Consider the following 15,897-nt stretch of genomic DNA (forward strand, 5'->3'; position numbering starts at 1 on the left):
CACAGGGCGAGGGTGGGACAGAGAAGGACAATAGGGATTGGGAGCGTAAGGGACGTGAGGGAATATAGTAGGTAATCAATGCAGCCAGATAAGGTGGGGCAAGACCATGGAGAGATTTATACACAAGGGTAAGGAATTTGAACAGGCAGCGATAATAGACAGGGAGCCAGTGAAGCTGGAGGAGGCGAGGGGAAGTATGAAAGGAGTGGGGGAGGTTAAGTATGATACGGGCAGATGGGACACATGCCTTCTGTCTAGTGGGTTGGAGTGTGGACTAATAATTTAATCAAATTGCATTTACCTTAACGAGGGACAGCCTTGAGTCATCAATGGAGGGGGCTGCAAATTCCAATCTACAGTATAGCTACAGTGGTCCTGAAGTGCAACTATGTACAAACCAGAAAACCACATACACATTTTTTAAAAATAGCATGCAATTACAAAAACACACACACACAAAAGTGGAAAAAACAAGAAACGAAACCGGAAATGGTTTAAAAACAGACATGATCTTGTTTGCCACCATACAGTGAACAGCCATCATTTCCATTGTCTCTTGAGTCAGACAAACTGAGTTTTAAAAAGCTTATATATTATTATAATATCTGTTTACATTCTAAATTGTTCAATTGTTAAATGTTCATAGGTATTTGTGTCTTGGAATATTGCAATTGTGTGTTTGTTAGCCCCTCTTACATCTGCTGAGGCTCTGTGTTTCTCTGGTCACGAACGTAAAGCTTCCCTACTAGCTTTACTACTGTAACTGGGCCTCTATGTGGTCAGCATAGCAAAACCACATCCTTGGCGCGGTGGTGAGTTCAGTGGGTTAATTCAAGGTGCCTGTGTTCTTACTGGCTAGAGAGTGCAAGTGATAGCTTAGTACAAGGGTCCCTAAATACAAGTTTGACTCTATCTACCTTTCCTTCTTGCCTCTCGGCCTGCCTTAGTGCTGTTCTGAATGTACCCTGACCCAGGACTGAACCCACCACCCCCCAATCTAATGTAACAACACTCCTGCTATTAATGTACTCGGTTACCGCACCACTGCTCCACCCTTCATTTAGCACCACAACCCTCCACCAGCTCTTTCCTTACAACTAATCCTGCTTTAATTGGGTGACCACAAGCTTCATTCCACACACACACACACACACACACACACACACACACACACACAGTTATATAGTAGTGCACTGATTATTTGGAATCATTATAGAATATTTTTTCTCCAACATTGACAATATACTTTATAGGAGAATTAAGCCTCCATTCCTCATTTATTCCTTGGATTTTCCAAAAATTGCCCATGAAAAGAGACAATAAATCCAACTGTGTTTATGACATGGGCACTTGTCGATTATAAACTGATGAGAAAATTATAACTAATTTCACATGCATCCTCAAAGACCCTTTTGCTTTTCTCCGGCCATCTATTTGAAGGCCATAAGATCAAAAAGCGTAGACACGGTATTCTATTGCACGTGATTGTTAATGCGTTTAATACATTTGAAGTACTGTATTGCAGTGAACATGTAGGTGACCATCAGGAGGTGAGTAGTGAGTGGATAAAAATGACACTGTCCAGACAAGGTTTTGTAGGGCAAAACACAGGTTCTTCATTTCACTCCTTTGTAAATAATATTTCCAACAATTCAAAACAATAATACTCCAACCCTATACCAACAATGGTATAGGGTAAGGCGGAATGGGCTTCAGTTTCCAAAATCAAAAGTCCCACACACCAGTAACCACGATCCTCCGTGCACGAAAAACTGTGCTTTTCTGGTGCAGGGCATGGAGTGTATCTGTGCTGTGCAGTGGTGAAGGTAGTGCTCTACAGCACCTGGCTCCTAATCCTCCTCTGCAAGACAAACAACACGTAACGAAACAACAAAAACCACAATGCTCCGGCTCAGGTTTCATAACCAGCGTAAGGGGTTGTACTCTCGAACTCCTCCCTGCAATCAGCCCGGTGTCCAATCGCTGCCTGACCTGTATCTGATCGCAGTGGAGTTGTTAAGAGCACTTGCAGCTACACTTCTACCCCAAGATGTCCGACTTCCGGTATCCACCTACTATCGAGTCCGTCATTCGAGGGGAAAATGTACGACCATCCGTACACAGCGCCATTTCTGGTCAGGAGGGAGATTTACAGCTCCAATACCTTCACTCTCTGTAACATAGACACAGGCTGTCCACAAACACATACACTAATCATCTGAGCTGCTATTAGACAAGAACATTTGACATTTGACATGAAGGTCATGATTATCTGCGTACGGTGTTCTGTAGAAATTCTGTAGACATTCAATTCTGTGTCCTGATACTGACATCAGAAGCATAGGTTTAGAATAATAAAAACCAATGCTGTATGATTCCACTGCTAATCGTAATGGGTTACATTTTCAGTATCTTATTCCCCTAGTCATAAAAAGATTTATTGTAAAAGAGAAATCAACCAATTCCATACTTTATTTCTGGAATGATATGCTATAGCACAGTGTTTTACATGATTTAATATATAATGCAGCAATTTTATTGTATTCTTATTACAGTAATGCATATAGGTCTTAGTGCGAAGTTGCTTTGTTTGAATGAGAGATCATAAAACAGGCAAAGATACGGAAGCTCAGTTATGTAAAAAGGAGTTCATATCTACCACATCATGCTTTTAAACTTTAATTTCCACAAAGCCACGTCCTGGTCAAACTTCACTAGCGACATCTTTCATTCATTCGTGCAGCACTTCCTCTCTATTCCAGTTGTATTCCCAAAATACGATTAATATTGCTATGATAAATGAGTTGTTTGGCACTGCGTTCTTCCTGAGAGGAACTATATTTAACTGGGTGGCTTTTTACACGTTTAAACTAGTCTCTTGCTGATATTGAATGTTCTCTCATTCAATGGAACTCTGCACAGAAATCTATGTTGCATTACTGCAATAAGATTACAATAAAATATTGTTGCATTTTATTCTAGACTCATTTTTTCCCCCCCATTTACTCTAACCTCTATATCTAACCCACGATGAAAATAACCTTGTGCATTGATATTTTGTTGAGTACCATTGCTTAAACATTGTCAGAAAGTATTTAAGTTATTTAAATAACATGGCAATGGGTGGCTCGATGGTGGTGCACTTTTGCGGTTAAAGGCAACAGAGGTAATTCACTCTGTATTAGTAGTATACTGATACTGCAGTATACCGCAGCAGGGCACGTCGCGGACTGCCCGGGCATTTTGGCAACTGCCCGTTTTCAGCATCGTCGGTCCATATATATTTTGTAACAAGGCAGGGAGGGGGCTAAAAATCCTCCCTGCCAAAAACATGTGAGAATGTGGCTGTTCCCAAATGAGATAATTTGTGTCAATTGGGAACAGCCACATCATATACAAAGAGTGTTTGAAGCTCCATTGAGAGTGAGAACACCAGGGAGTTGGGAAAGAAAAAATTATTGTGAGAACCTTAGTGTTTTGTTTAAAAGTGTGTGTAAAAGTGTTTGTGACTGGTAAACGGCTTAGCCGTCCAGTGTGTCAGTTTAGGACAAAAAAGTGTTTAGTTAGTGCTAGGTGTTTTTTTTGGTTTTGTTTACTTTTGTATTGTTAAAAGTGCGCGCCAATGCTAAAATCTTCCATTTCTGTGTCGGTCACATTTTTATAGGGGCACAAACCCAAAGTAAGTGCAGTTCTGTTACTTTATACACCAGAGAGAATGTCTTTAATCATTTAAGAAAACTGCTAAAATTAGTTTTTTTATTTTTTTTATTTTTATTTTATGATTCACAAGGGTTGTACAAGCAAAGATTGATAGTATCCCTTCACATCATCTTAGACTGCATTCACATTACAGTATATTAACTTCATTTAAAATGATAGGTCCCCTGATGAGCCCCTAATGTGACAGAAATGTTGTCACTCTTTTTAGATTTTCATTATTAAAGCTGCCAAAAAGTTAGATTATTGTTTTTGCTCTGAATAAAGATACACCTCTTTATTTCCACAAAGTAGGTCACTCTGTAGAGAATCACAACACTTGAGTTTTAAATTCTATTTAAAATCCTGGGGGGGGGGGTGGGGGGGGGGGGGGGGAGAGGGCGACTAAACAGAATCAGATATATATCCTTTATATAACCTATTTTTTCCTATTTGCTGGAAGTTTCTACAGCAGAACACTGTTCGGAACAATTATCTGCAATATGTTGTGTGTCATTTCACGTGCCATTTGTTTTCAAATAGCTTTTGAATATATAATACAGTTGTAACCGCCTTTAACTAGTCCCTTATCAGTAGTTAAATTTTGAATACAAAGGGGGCAATTTCTAATCCTTTATAATTGAGTGAATAGGTCAGTATGCCTTGGGATGAGAGTGACTTCTAGTTGCAGCCCACATACACGACAGACACCCTGGGGTATTTCAATCCATGTCATTGTAAGATGGAAACTTAGCCCACTATGAGAAAAGGGATGTGATATCTGACATTTTAGTTTCTCTTTTCCCTCCGCCTGTCCTTTATCAAGCTTTCACTATATTTACAAAATACTTTTTTACTTTTAATATAGCACGCTGTAATAGAAAAATAGAATCTGTTTTAATGCTTCAAAACATTAGTAAGAGATCATTTCTAGATCTGCAATATCACAGTATTGCCCTAAAGCAGTGATACAGGTTCCTGTAATTTTGTATTGCCAGCTTTGAGTTTCAGAATATTTTATCATCCCCCATCCCACCTGAGTTTCTGCTGCATCAAAACAAAACAGAGAAATCCCCTTAGAAACAGCATCTCTACAGCAGCGAGCCTGCAGAGGCTTACTTTGTAGATTGTTGTCAGGTGTGATTCATGGGATTGTCCAAAACCATCAACATTTATCCTGGTAAAAAAAGACCATAGAAGGTTTAAAATACATGATTGAATGGGTTAAAAAAAAGCCTACTTATTCATACTTTATGTAGCATCTCCTGCATCTCTCTGCTCCCAAACAAAAATCCGGACACATATATAGTATTTTAGGGTCACTGTATCCAGTGTGCAGCAAGCTCAGCAATCATGCATCTCAGTTTGAAACCAATAGCTGATGCCAACCGCCTAAAACCTTTCATTTCCTGTAGCTTCCGAGGCACAGTTCCCCTTCAAGTGTCAGCTGCCTTTAACAGTAGACAAGAGGGGCAGTGGTAACCTGGGGTCCTACTGCACTTTATAGTTTCATTTTAATAGCCTTTGACTCAAACATAAACTTCTAAAGCCACACTGAAATGAGCTCTTTCAGAGTCCTACTCTGAACACCTAAAGTTCTGTTCTGTGTAGGACGACAGCCTAACCTGTTTAAGGGGGAGTCTGGCCTAATGGTAAGGGCGTGGGACTGGAACCTCAGAGGTGTTGGGTTTTGTGTGCCTGGATAAAACTGTTTCAGCACACATTTTAGATTTCTAAAAAGAATTCTGAACATTTTATTTAGCCTTTTCTTTATGTGTTTTGTAGAGAATGATTAGTTCACAATACCACCATCACACAGTGATTTGTAATTTGTCTGCCATATGATCCTTTTTAGTTCTTACAAACCAGTTGCTCAGAACTCAGTATTAGCCATCCTTGTCTCGTGATTGTTCTCCAAACACAGAGATGAAAAATGTTTGTATTGGATTATTACTGTAGCAAAGCTTGTGTCCTGTGGCTGTGGTTAAAGAAAAGGGCTTGTAACCAGGAAGTCCCCGGTTCAAATCCTGGCTCACTCACTGACTCACTGTGTGACCCTGAGCAAGTCACTTAACCTCCTTGTGATTCATCTTTCGGGTGAGACGTTGTTGTAAGTGACTCTGCAGCTGATGCATAGTTCACACACCCTAGTCTCTGTGAGTTGCCTTGGATAAAGGTGTCTGCTAAATAAAACATAACAATACTTGCTTACAAGGTAGAAATATTTAGGCCCACAGTCACAAAATGAACCACAAACTGCTAATGTTACAGACCTAGTGAGAAACAACGAAGGGGCATGTTGGGACTGCTATATTAAACACCTTTTTAACATTATTTTTTTGTTTTCCTTTAATTTAGAACGATGGCAATGTGAATGCTTTGTGAACATTGCTTACTGTCTCCAAGTCTGAAAATCTAATTTTAATGAATGCACAATGAACTGTTTTAATGCTCTGTTCATCAACAATCAATCCTTCTACGCGTCCAGCTTTTAGTTTACTGATCTTTAGGACATCCCAGAAGGAGGCATGTGCTTTTAATGGAATTATAAAAATTACAAAGCTCCCTGATTTCTGTTTCAATACATCATGCTACGAACACTCTGCCCATGCATTATTGCTAAAGCAACCATTTTGTTTCTAAATAATAATGATGTACTTTATTGGAATTACGAGGCCAAGAGAATAATTAGTGGAATGAGCCCTGAGGGATTTTGAAAGAAACATCACATACTTCTTTACTTTTAAACATTTACTGCGGAAAAAATAAACACCACTCTTCAAATAAACTCTAGGGAATTGATTATTTTTTTGTATTTGTATAAAGCAAACATTGTGTAATGGGTAACCAGAACAGTTGAAATCATGTTCCAGTAAAATATAGGACCAAGTTTTAGAGCTTTAACAACTGCTTGTGACCATCACATGATTCACTGATACATTTAGTTGAAATGTACTTAAAAGCTTGGACTATGTTGCACATTTTTGAGCCAACTTTTATTTTTATTATGGGTATTCCTTTCTTGAGGTAGTGTGCATTCAGAAACAAGGAAACCAAAACGTTTTTTGACGGCCTCTTAAAGATTACCATAACCTGCTGTCAGATTTATGCAAAGCTGCTTTGACAAATGTGTCTATTTCAGTGTATTTTGCCATTCAAATCACTTGGTTATGGAGAAAATATTTGAATAAACCAAATATATTAAGAAAGGGTATGCATGAGCCTTTGAATCAGTCATCTGTAGTCCAAAAAAACACCCCATGAAATAAAAAATAACAATAATATAATTAGACAGAGTCACTGGTGCTGTAACATGTTCTTTTATAGTTGGAAAACATTGTATTACGTTTTTCTTCCTGAAACCTGGTGCCTGGCTGGTTTGAATCCATTCCATACTTGTGGTCAGTCGGGCGTCCTGGAACTCTCAAAATTCTCAAAACCTTCAGGAGATGCAGGCCTCTCCTATGCTAAATAAATAGAGAAGGCTGATTGAGTTTCTTATGGTTGCTCAAATACTTTCTGTTTATTTTTTGAGGCAATATATATATATATATACATTATATACATTCTGAGTCCAAACTGTTATAATCAGAGCAACGGCAACTGTATGAGCACTGAGGGAATATATATATATATATATATATATATATATATATATATATATATATATATATATATATATAATTTAAAATAATAATCAACATCTGTTCTAGGTTTAGTGAGTTTCAATGATAATACTTTACAAAAAGTCCTCAAAAACTTTTCAGTACTTACTTTAACTGAAACACCTTGATTGATTACCCATATACTTCGTTGAATTCTAATGTTGCTAGTGATTACTTTTGAAAATGCAGTTTCCAACCAATAGAGTAAATCTGCAAAATAATTCTGGTTAGAAAGCCATCAGGTGTTTTTGTGAACCGCTTGATAACATAATTTTTGTGCAGATTGATTAATATAAATTGCATGGGAAAAAAAGATGTACATGTTACCAAATTGCAATAGGGTGTTGAGCTGAGTGATTAGTGTTTATAGTTGCTATTTTCAAGACTGGAAAATGTCACCATCTCTGTGGAGTTAACATCACATGTGCCCTGGATTGGTTCATGTTTAAAAGAAATGCATTGTCCACTTAACCAGACTAAATATTTACCAGCATTATACTTCATAAGTTAACATAACAGTTGGGGCCTCATATAAAGTAATATACTTTGGTGGTGTTTCTTTATTTGTTTTTGTAGTTTTATTTATGGAATATTTTAAACAGTCCTTATTGAGCCAAATATAACTCTATGTACTATGAAAAAGTACCACTGTTATTACAAAATTGGCTCTGACATCAGTGACTTAATCCAGACCCCTACGGCTCAATATTAGTTATGGCAGCGTATTAGTACTTGCACAAATTATTCAATCATTAAAAATGCTGTATAACCTTTTTCTAGGTATTGTGAACATGTGTTTTTATAGTGTACATACAATATATTAAGTAATAACACATAGATTAGTAACCCCTAATTTATGTTGATAGAGAATATTGTAATGTTAACAACAGTCAAATGATTAAGTGCCACTTCAAAGTAATAATTTTGAAAAGTTAATGTCACTTATTTGTTTATAGTGGCTAAGGAGGGGGGATCTTTTATAAAAGTTTACTGCAGGAAATGTGCACAGTAATCTTGCAGCATTCCCATGCTTAGTTATATTAGGGCTTGAACTTTTTTCGTTTTTTATTTTCCAAATCTCTACCTCCCTTTAAATGTTAATTAGCCGTTGTTAAGCTGTCTCTGCATCCTACTAAAGAGAAAACTACTAATTAATGACTGGGTTTAAGATTATGTTGCTACAAATCAAGGAGATTTTTAAATGTACACACCGTACTGGGTATTTTGTATGCTTAAAAGAAAAGCTGTTAAAATCTCTGTTAAACGAGTGAAAATAACAAAAAGCACAACAATAAACTAGGCGACTACAAGAAAGAAATGCAATTAGAATCAGCAATGAGCAAGTAACGTAATTTGTTACTTACGCTTGAAATAAAAATTAAGCGAAACAGAATCAGGCTCAGTCAAGATATGAAGTTAAAAACAAGTGACATTTTTTGTAACAGCTTTTTCTGAGTTTAATTAGGAAACAGAATCGGCTCAAAATAAGTTTAAAGGGACATCATGTGATCAAAAATAAATCCTGAAACTTCAAGCCCTAGTTACAGTATACTACATGTACCATTGTTTACCATGGTTTGCCATGTTATTTAATATTGTTTACCATACCTCACTGGACTTTACAATGCTCACCTATGCTTTACCTTGCTTTCATTATGTTGTATTTACATGCTGCTATGTTTTTACTATGGGGACATTTTTATAAGGTGTGGAGAACAAATGACTAACTTGAATTAAACATATCCCAATGTCTCAAACCTGAACACTGTAAAACTGTCTGCATATTTTGTAAGGTTTTTAAAAGGAAACACCTGCCATTATTAGTCTGGGAACTCAGAAGTTGTGCATTAGGAAGGTGGTTGATTCACCTATTGCATATTTTTTCATCAAGAATTGTGTGTTGATATATGATTCTTAATTTCTAATACAGTAAACCCCCTTTAATTTGTAAGCCATTAGTTTTAGCTCGTTATTCTTATTCAATAGACTGTATAGGTATGTACAGTATGCGTATTCTAAGCTAGTTTCACAAGATATATGAATACATGTTGGTGTCATTATACTGGGATATACAATAATTACAACTTGTTAGATTGATTTGTCAACATGGTGGCGGAATGGAACATGCACAATTGGAGATTCTTATAACAAAGTGACCCACAAATCATTAAAAACGCCTACTCACTCGCTATGAATAGATCTGTCAGTGTTATCAAGCACATACTGGAGTCATTTGCTGTAGACAAAAGCCTTTCTGAATTTTCCATATTATATTATAAATTTCCCCTTATAGTAACCTAAATCCCTCCACAATAGGTAAACAATTAAGTAAAGTAAAATAAATAAATAAATAAAATAAAACACATCTGTTAAGTGAATGAAGTTCAGTGCCTGAAACAGGTTCTGTGAAAGATTTAGTTGTTCCTGAATGATGGAGAGCATCCAAAAGAAACAGTGCAAGACGGAGAATCTGTGCCCTGGCAGTGGGATGGAAAGACCGCCTTCAAAAATAGACTTAAATGTAGGGTAAGAATTGCTATAAAGTCAAATGACTTGTCCATGTGCAACAGTACACCCTGGGAACAATATGAAGTAATCCAAAATGAGGTATCCAGAGCATCCATTAGCAAATAAGAACAATGAATACTGTACCCTTAAATGAGTTTACATAATCCTGAAGGATAGTATTTGAAGTACTGGATATTCAAATCTTTTGTTAAATGGTAAGAATATTCTAAAACAGAAAGATTTAGAGAGGACAGACAGAGGATAGTCTATGAGCCAATAAAACCAGAGGGACTGGTACGAAAAATCCTACAAAAGATTACAACAGTTTGTCAAATTCTGATCCATATATTTTGCAAAGTTGTATACTGTTAAGGTTTCTAAGGCCCTTTATATCTTATAAATAGCTGCTTGGACTCTATACATACATTCAGGGAGTAACTGAAAAATACAGCAAATGTCACTCATAGCTGGGAACATATTTAGAGTTACTTAAAGTCAAAATCATAATTACTGCAATCACTGTACTTGGGTTGCACCTATGCCTGGTTTATTTTGTTAACTTATTGTATAATGTGGTTTTGGATAAAGGGTTATTTATATATATAGTTCCATTCGATGAAGATCTCCACCTTCTCATCTTTGAAGGCTTGTTTTCCTTTTCTCTCATTAGATGCACAGAGATGACAGCAGCCGGGAGTGAAAACACTTCCGTTTTTTCAGGAGGTCAAAATGAACTGATGAACTGTCATCCGCATCTTCAGCACTGGAATTTTAAATGAGTGCAAAAAGAACAGATGCATCATTAATTCTCAATGGATGGCGCTTAAGGTTATGTGAAAGTGGCATAGCTTGACTTTACATCCAATTTAATAATAATGTTGCAGTTAAAAAAAAACTAAAAAAACAAAGACATTTATAAAGGGATTAGCAGATGCATTTATTTACTTGATGGAAGAATAATAATGTTTTATATGTAATATTTTCAGAATTGCGTTAGAATCAGATATATGTGCAGGTATTGAGATAGATAATTCAGTGATCGAAAGATTATATGAAGATGGAAAATGAATTTGTGCAGGCCTTGCACAAAATTTCTTTAACCCTTTGTAGCATTTTCTCCCTACTAAGGGGAATCTAATTTAATAGGATATAATCTTCATCTGATTGGCTATTCTGTGCATTAAAAAAAAAGTGTGTCCCACTATCTGTCCGGAATTAACTTTTGGTCAGCTTCCATTGATGCCCTCACGTCAGCATTTCTGTGCTAAGTCTGAAGTCTGAAACTTCACCTGTTTTATATGTTCTTGTTATCTAAAATCTCACTTGATCCATAGAATCCTTTAAATGTCTGAACAACAACAGTGATCAAAAAGGATTACAGCCAACCATGCAAATATACTGGATTTAACCTTTGATTGTTTTTTTGCAAACTTTACATTTTTGGGTATTTTAATATATTTTATTTTGTTTCTGGTATTAAATTCATTACCAAAAGTAAAGAGCTATCGAAGACCTTAGGCAGAACATTATTTATTGTCATAAAGCTAGAGAAGGATACAAGAAGATTTCTAAGCATTTGAGCATCCCAATTTCAACTGTTGTTTCTATTATCACGAAGTACAAGACTCAAGGTACAGTCACAATGTTCCCTCGGTCTGGAAGAAAGAAGGTTCTTTCACCAAGAACAAGTAGAAGAATTGTGCGGAAGGTTAATAACAATCCGAGGTTGACTGCCAAAGATATTCAATGTGAATTGGCTGCAAGGTTGAGTATTGCATTGTGAAGGTCTTAATGGCCGCAGGCCAAGGAAAAAGCCATTGTTAGGAAAACATCACAAGGACAATCGCTTAAAGTTTGCAAAATGGTATTTAAATGATGGGTATGAGTTCTGATCAAAGGTTTTGTGGAGTGATGAAATAAAAATCGAACTATTTGGTCACGGTGATAGTCATGTTGGAGAAAGTCTGGTGAGGCGTACAAAGAAAAGAACACCATACCTACTGTCAAGCGTAGAGGTGGTAATATCCTTCTATGAAGCTGTCTTTCCTCTAATGGCACAGGAAATTTAGTTCCAATACTTGGTAAAATGGATTCCATAACATACCAAAAGATATTGGCCAATCATCTGAAACCCTCCGCTACAAAACCTGATTTAAAGCGCAACTGGACATTCCAACACAACAACGATCCAAAGCACTGATCAGAATCTACTTCAGAATGTTTAAAGAAGAATAAAGTCAAGGTTCTGGAAAAGCCTAGTCAAAGTCCTGATCTAAACCCGATTGAGTATCTTTGGTATGAGTTGAAGAAGGCTGTGCACAAGAGAAGTCCTCGGACTTTGAATGAACTGGAACAATTTTGCATTGAAGAATGATCAAAAATCAGTAATCATGCCAAAATCTCATTGACAAATATCCTAATCGTTTTAAAGAGGTTATTATTGCTAAAGGTGCCTCAACTAGCTATTAATTTTATTTTCCTTGTCATGGTATGAATACTTTTGAATTAGCATTTTTGGAGTTTTGCAAATAATGTAGACATCTATTTCTTGTAACTTTTTTTCCTCATCCTCATCAGACAAGCTGCTGTGTGAATCTGTTTGTTGTTTCTGGTGTGGCCCAGGCTGACAGGGGCCAGGAATAGTCATCCCAATAAACCATGGATTCGAGTACCTGTCTCCTTCCTTCATTTTCCACGGTATGCTACAATGTTAATTTGGCCATTGTAATTCATTTCGGGAATAAAAATGCCAATATTCATTATAAGGCGAAACATAAATAACACCGTCTCCAATTATGGACCCTGACAACCGCGTTATATGTATATATATGTATCATGCACAAATGGTGTTTTTATTTAAGAAGCACGATAGAGTGTACATTTGAAAATAAGCCATGGTATCTCAGACCAGAAACACCAACACTATGTCCTTTGGTTGATTTGACCAGGTTTATTCTATATCGGTCTCCTTTTTCTAATCTTATTAATGAAAGTGTCGGTATCTGTAGAAAAAAAAAACAGCTATGAAATTGAATTGTCTCGCCAGGTACTTTAAGTTTTTCTCTGTGGGAAGCATTGTGTTTTAACCTGGTATAGAAACTGAACTGCACAATATGAAATATATCTGGATCAACTGGCTGAAAAGCAATCAAGCTTCACCATTTCAGTCACTTCATAGTGCAGACAGAAACACACCTTCCTGTGTGTGGTTCAATTACCAGTTTCTAGGCACCACTTGTGTAAAAAAAAAAGCTGTTCCATTGTATGTGTCTCTCACAGTGGCGTCATTGAGTTCTGCTGCATTATGTCCCATATGCAGGGATTTTATTCAGGAGTCTATTTCCATTTTTTAGCCGGACTTACAAAAGCAATTAAAGTAAATTACTTCAAATAAATATACAAAGCTGTTCTACTCTTAAGCCCAAAGGATTTTTCATAATAGAGGTGTTTCATATAAATGGAGCAGGTTTTATCAAAGGAGGTATCAGCATGGTGAATAAACTAAATAAATAACAGTATTTCTAAAAGCATGATATGAAATAGACTGAAGTTAGTTGAAATGTCAAATATTCAGCCAACTTTCCAATTATTACATGATTTCAGATGATTAAGAGGAATGTTGCTTGGTTTGTGTGTGACAAAAGCAAAGTGAAAATGAAAGCAGGTACAGTAGTGGGACAAGATGGTCAGAGACAAGAATCTAGGACTATTTATTCCAGGTAGTTTCTCCTTTTGATGTTCTCTCACTGTTGTGAAACTTACTTACAGTAGAACATGAACACTAGCTGTTTTTACTTATTTTGAATTGGACTTACCTTTTGCTAGATGGCTTTAACTCATTAATGGATATATTAAATGTGGCTTTAAAGATGGCTGCAGAAAAAAAAAAGGAAAATACTTTGTCAAACAGCCACAGGTCTGAAGCATTTCAAGCGGTCTTCATTGCAATTTGAGACACCTGAAGTCTCGCTTGAGAAACTAAATCCCTGCCCAATTTAGAGGTTTAATACCTCAGAATTATAAATGTCCTGTAATATACTTATACCATGCATTGCTTAAGTTATGGAAAATAGATATTTAAGCAGACCTGTGGATAAATATTTTTTCTAAATAACAATTTTTGCTATGGGCTCATTATCGGTGCTGACATTTATAAGTGCCATGCGCTAGCTGATGATAGCTCTTTTCCAGGTTAATAGCTTTTATAATACATTTACAAGGTTCTTCTAACACCTGAACACGATTAGCACAGCGGACACATTTACAAGTTTCTTGCATCAAAGACAGTAATGTAAGGTTTTTTCTTTAATTTTTAATTGACTTCAGCTGTGTTTGCTCATGGAAATTTATGCCTACTTCTTCTCTATTTTTCTTCACTAATTCTCTTCTGCAGTTTCATTAACACACTACATATTGGGCCCGAATCACTTTACCGCCCAAGTTATTTAGACAATGTTTTTTTCAAAGGATGTTTTTATGAATAAAATAAGTTTGCCATTCCTAAAACTATTCAAGACTGTATTTGAAATAAATATTAAAAACACATTTGTCTCTTTATTGAGAATAGGATGTTTTCTTATATTTCACATATTGACATACGTTAAAATTTTCTGAAATATACATTAGCACTGAAAGTCGTATACGAACTGACAAAACTGCAGGGCAGCCTGTTGGCATGTAATCAGATATATTACTATAACACAGACTTCTTTCTGGTTGAAACACAGCTACAGTAAAGTGGATTCAATCAATCAGGCAGTCTGCCATTAAATTACTAGTAAGATATTAGTAACATGTTTGTTTGTTTATTTATGCTTACTGTGTTTCTTAGTGGTTGAAGTATTAACAGAGCTATCTCATCAGTCATCACCAACAACAGATATGGGACTAAAGATCACACTGGTTACCACAGTGAATTTTGATTATGTTATTCATGGGCCTTCCAGAGAGGTGTATTCACAGACTGTCATTCGCTGCATATTACTAGACTTGAGTTCATCTTCACTATTAATTGAGATCAATAGGTGTTGGTATCAATTAACAGTTGACTTTTTGACGGCAGGCTGTAATTTAAGCCAGGAACATGTTTTTTTTCTGGGTTTCATACAGTATACTGCATTAGTCATCAACTTAGACTGAAGGCATCAACATATAAACACTGTACTGTAATAAAACTTTCAAGCACTTAAAATTTAGAATTACAATGCATATATACATATGACCAGCTGTTAGAACCACTCAAAATTAGTACAGATGTCATGAAAATCTACCAAGCTAGTTAACAAGCTAATTGCAAGGCTTTTCATTAGAAAGTCAAAGGTAACAAAAAAATGTCTGTTCCTAATGGATAACACTGTTACGGTATTAAGTAATGAGCTCTATTCTCTGACATTGACAAGAATAAGATGGAGTGTTGGTTAACGCACTACCCTTTGACCTCTGGGGGCCTGCGTTAAAATTTGGCTTACGTGATGATTGAAATTAGTTTGATTGTCACAATTTAAACTAATGGATGAGCATGTGGATAGAAGCCCGCATTTTCACTGCTTGTGCTATCCGTTCTATGTTGATAGGTCGAGTGGAACAGAAAAGCTTTGATTTACATATTTATATCCTTACTAAAAGAAAAACAATTGGATCAAATTTGGGTACCTCTCTCCTTGGGGTCCTTCCTGAGCAGAGCTGAGGCACATTGGCGGGACTTTGCATAAAAGCGATCAGTGTGGTCCTTTTGCAAACCTGCATTGCGTTAAAATGAGCAACTCAGCTGCCCTATGCTGTTAGACTCACACTTCTACATAGACCAAATATATTTGGAAAAAAAATGTAAAAGCTCAGAAACAGAGAATGTTTTCTCCATTGTAATGATTGTGTGCAGCTGTAGCTGTTCTACAGTGTCCATTTAGGAATTGCAACTCTGGAAGTACCAGTTATAGTGAAACCCAAGAAGTAGCCCTGGAATGTTAAACAGGAGGGGTCCACTTGTGCTTTCATACCAGCTCAGAATTTTTCTCCAAAACTGATTCAT

At 36.4% G+C, this 15,897-nt stretch overlaps 1 protein-coding gene across 3 annotated transcripts in view; it reads left to right on the plus strand.

The window, feature by feature from the left end:
- The window catches only part of LOC117415653 (ankyrin repeat and BTB/POZ domain-containing protein 3-A-like), a 108,900-nt gene that overhangs the window by 49,959 nt on the left and 43,044 nt on the right, over window positions 1-15,897 (plus strand). The window contains exon 1 of one of the 3 annotated variants that reach the window (XM_034026259.3): window positions 10,557-12,566. The exons of the other annotated variants lie outside the window; for them this stretch is intronic. The gene's annotated coding sequence lies outside the window, so the exon portion shown is untranslated. Of the gene's footprint in view, window positions 1-10,556; window positions 12,567-15,897 lie in introns of those variants that run through there. 3 annotated transcript variants of the gene reach the window in all.

The sequence above is a fragment of the Acipenser ruthenus genome, chromosome 7 (genome assembly GCF_902713425.1).
Source record: "Acipenser ruthenus chromosome 7, fAciRut3.2 maternal haplotype, whole genome shotgun sequence".
NCBI lineage: Eukaryota > Metazoa > Chordata > Actinopteri > Acipenseriformes > Acipenseridae > Acipenser > Acipenser ruthenus.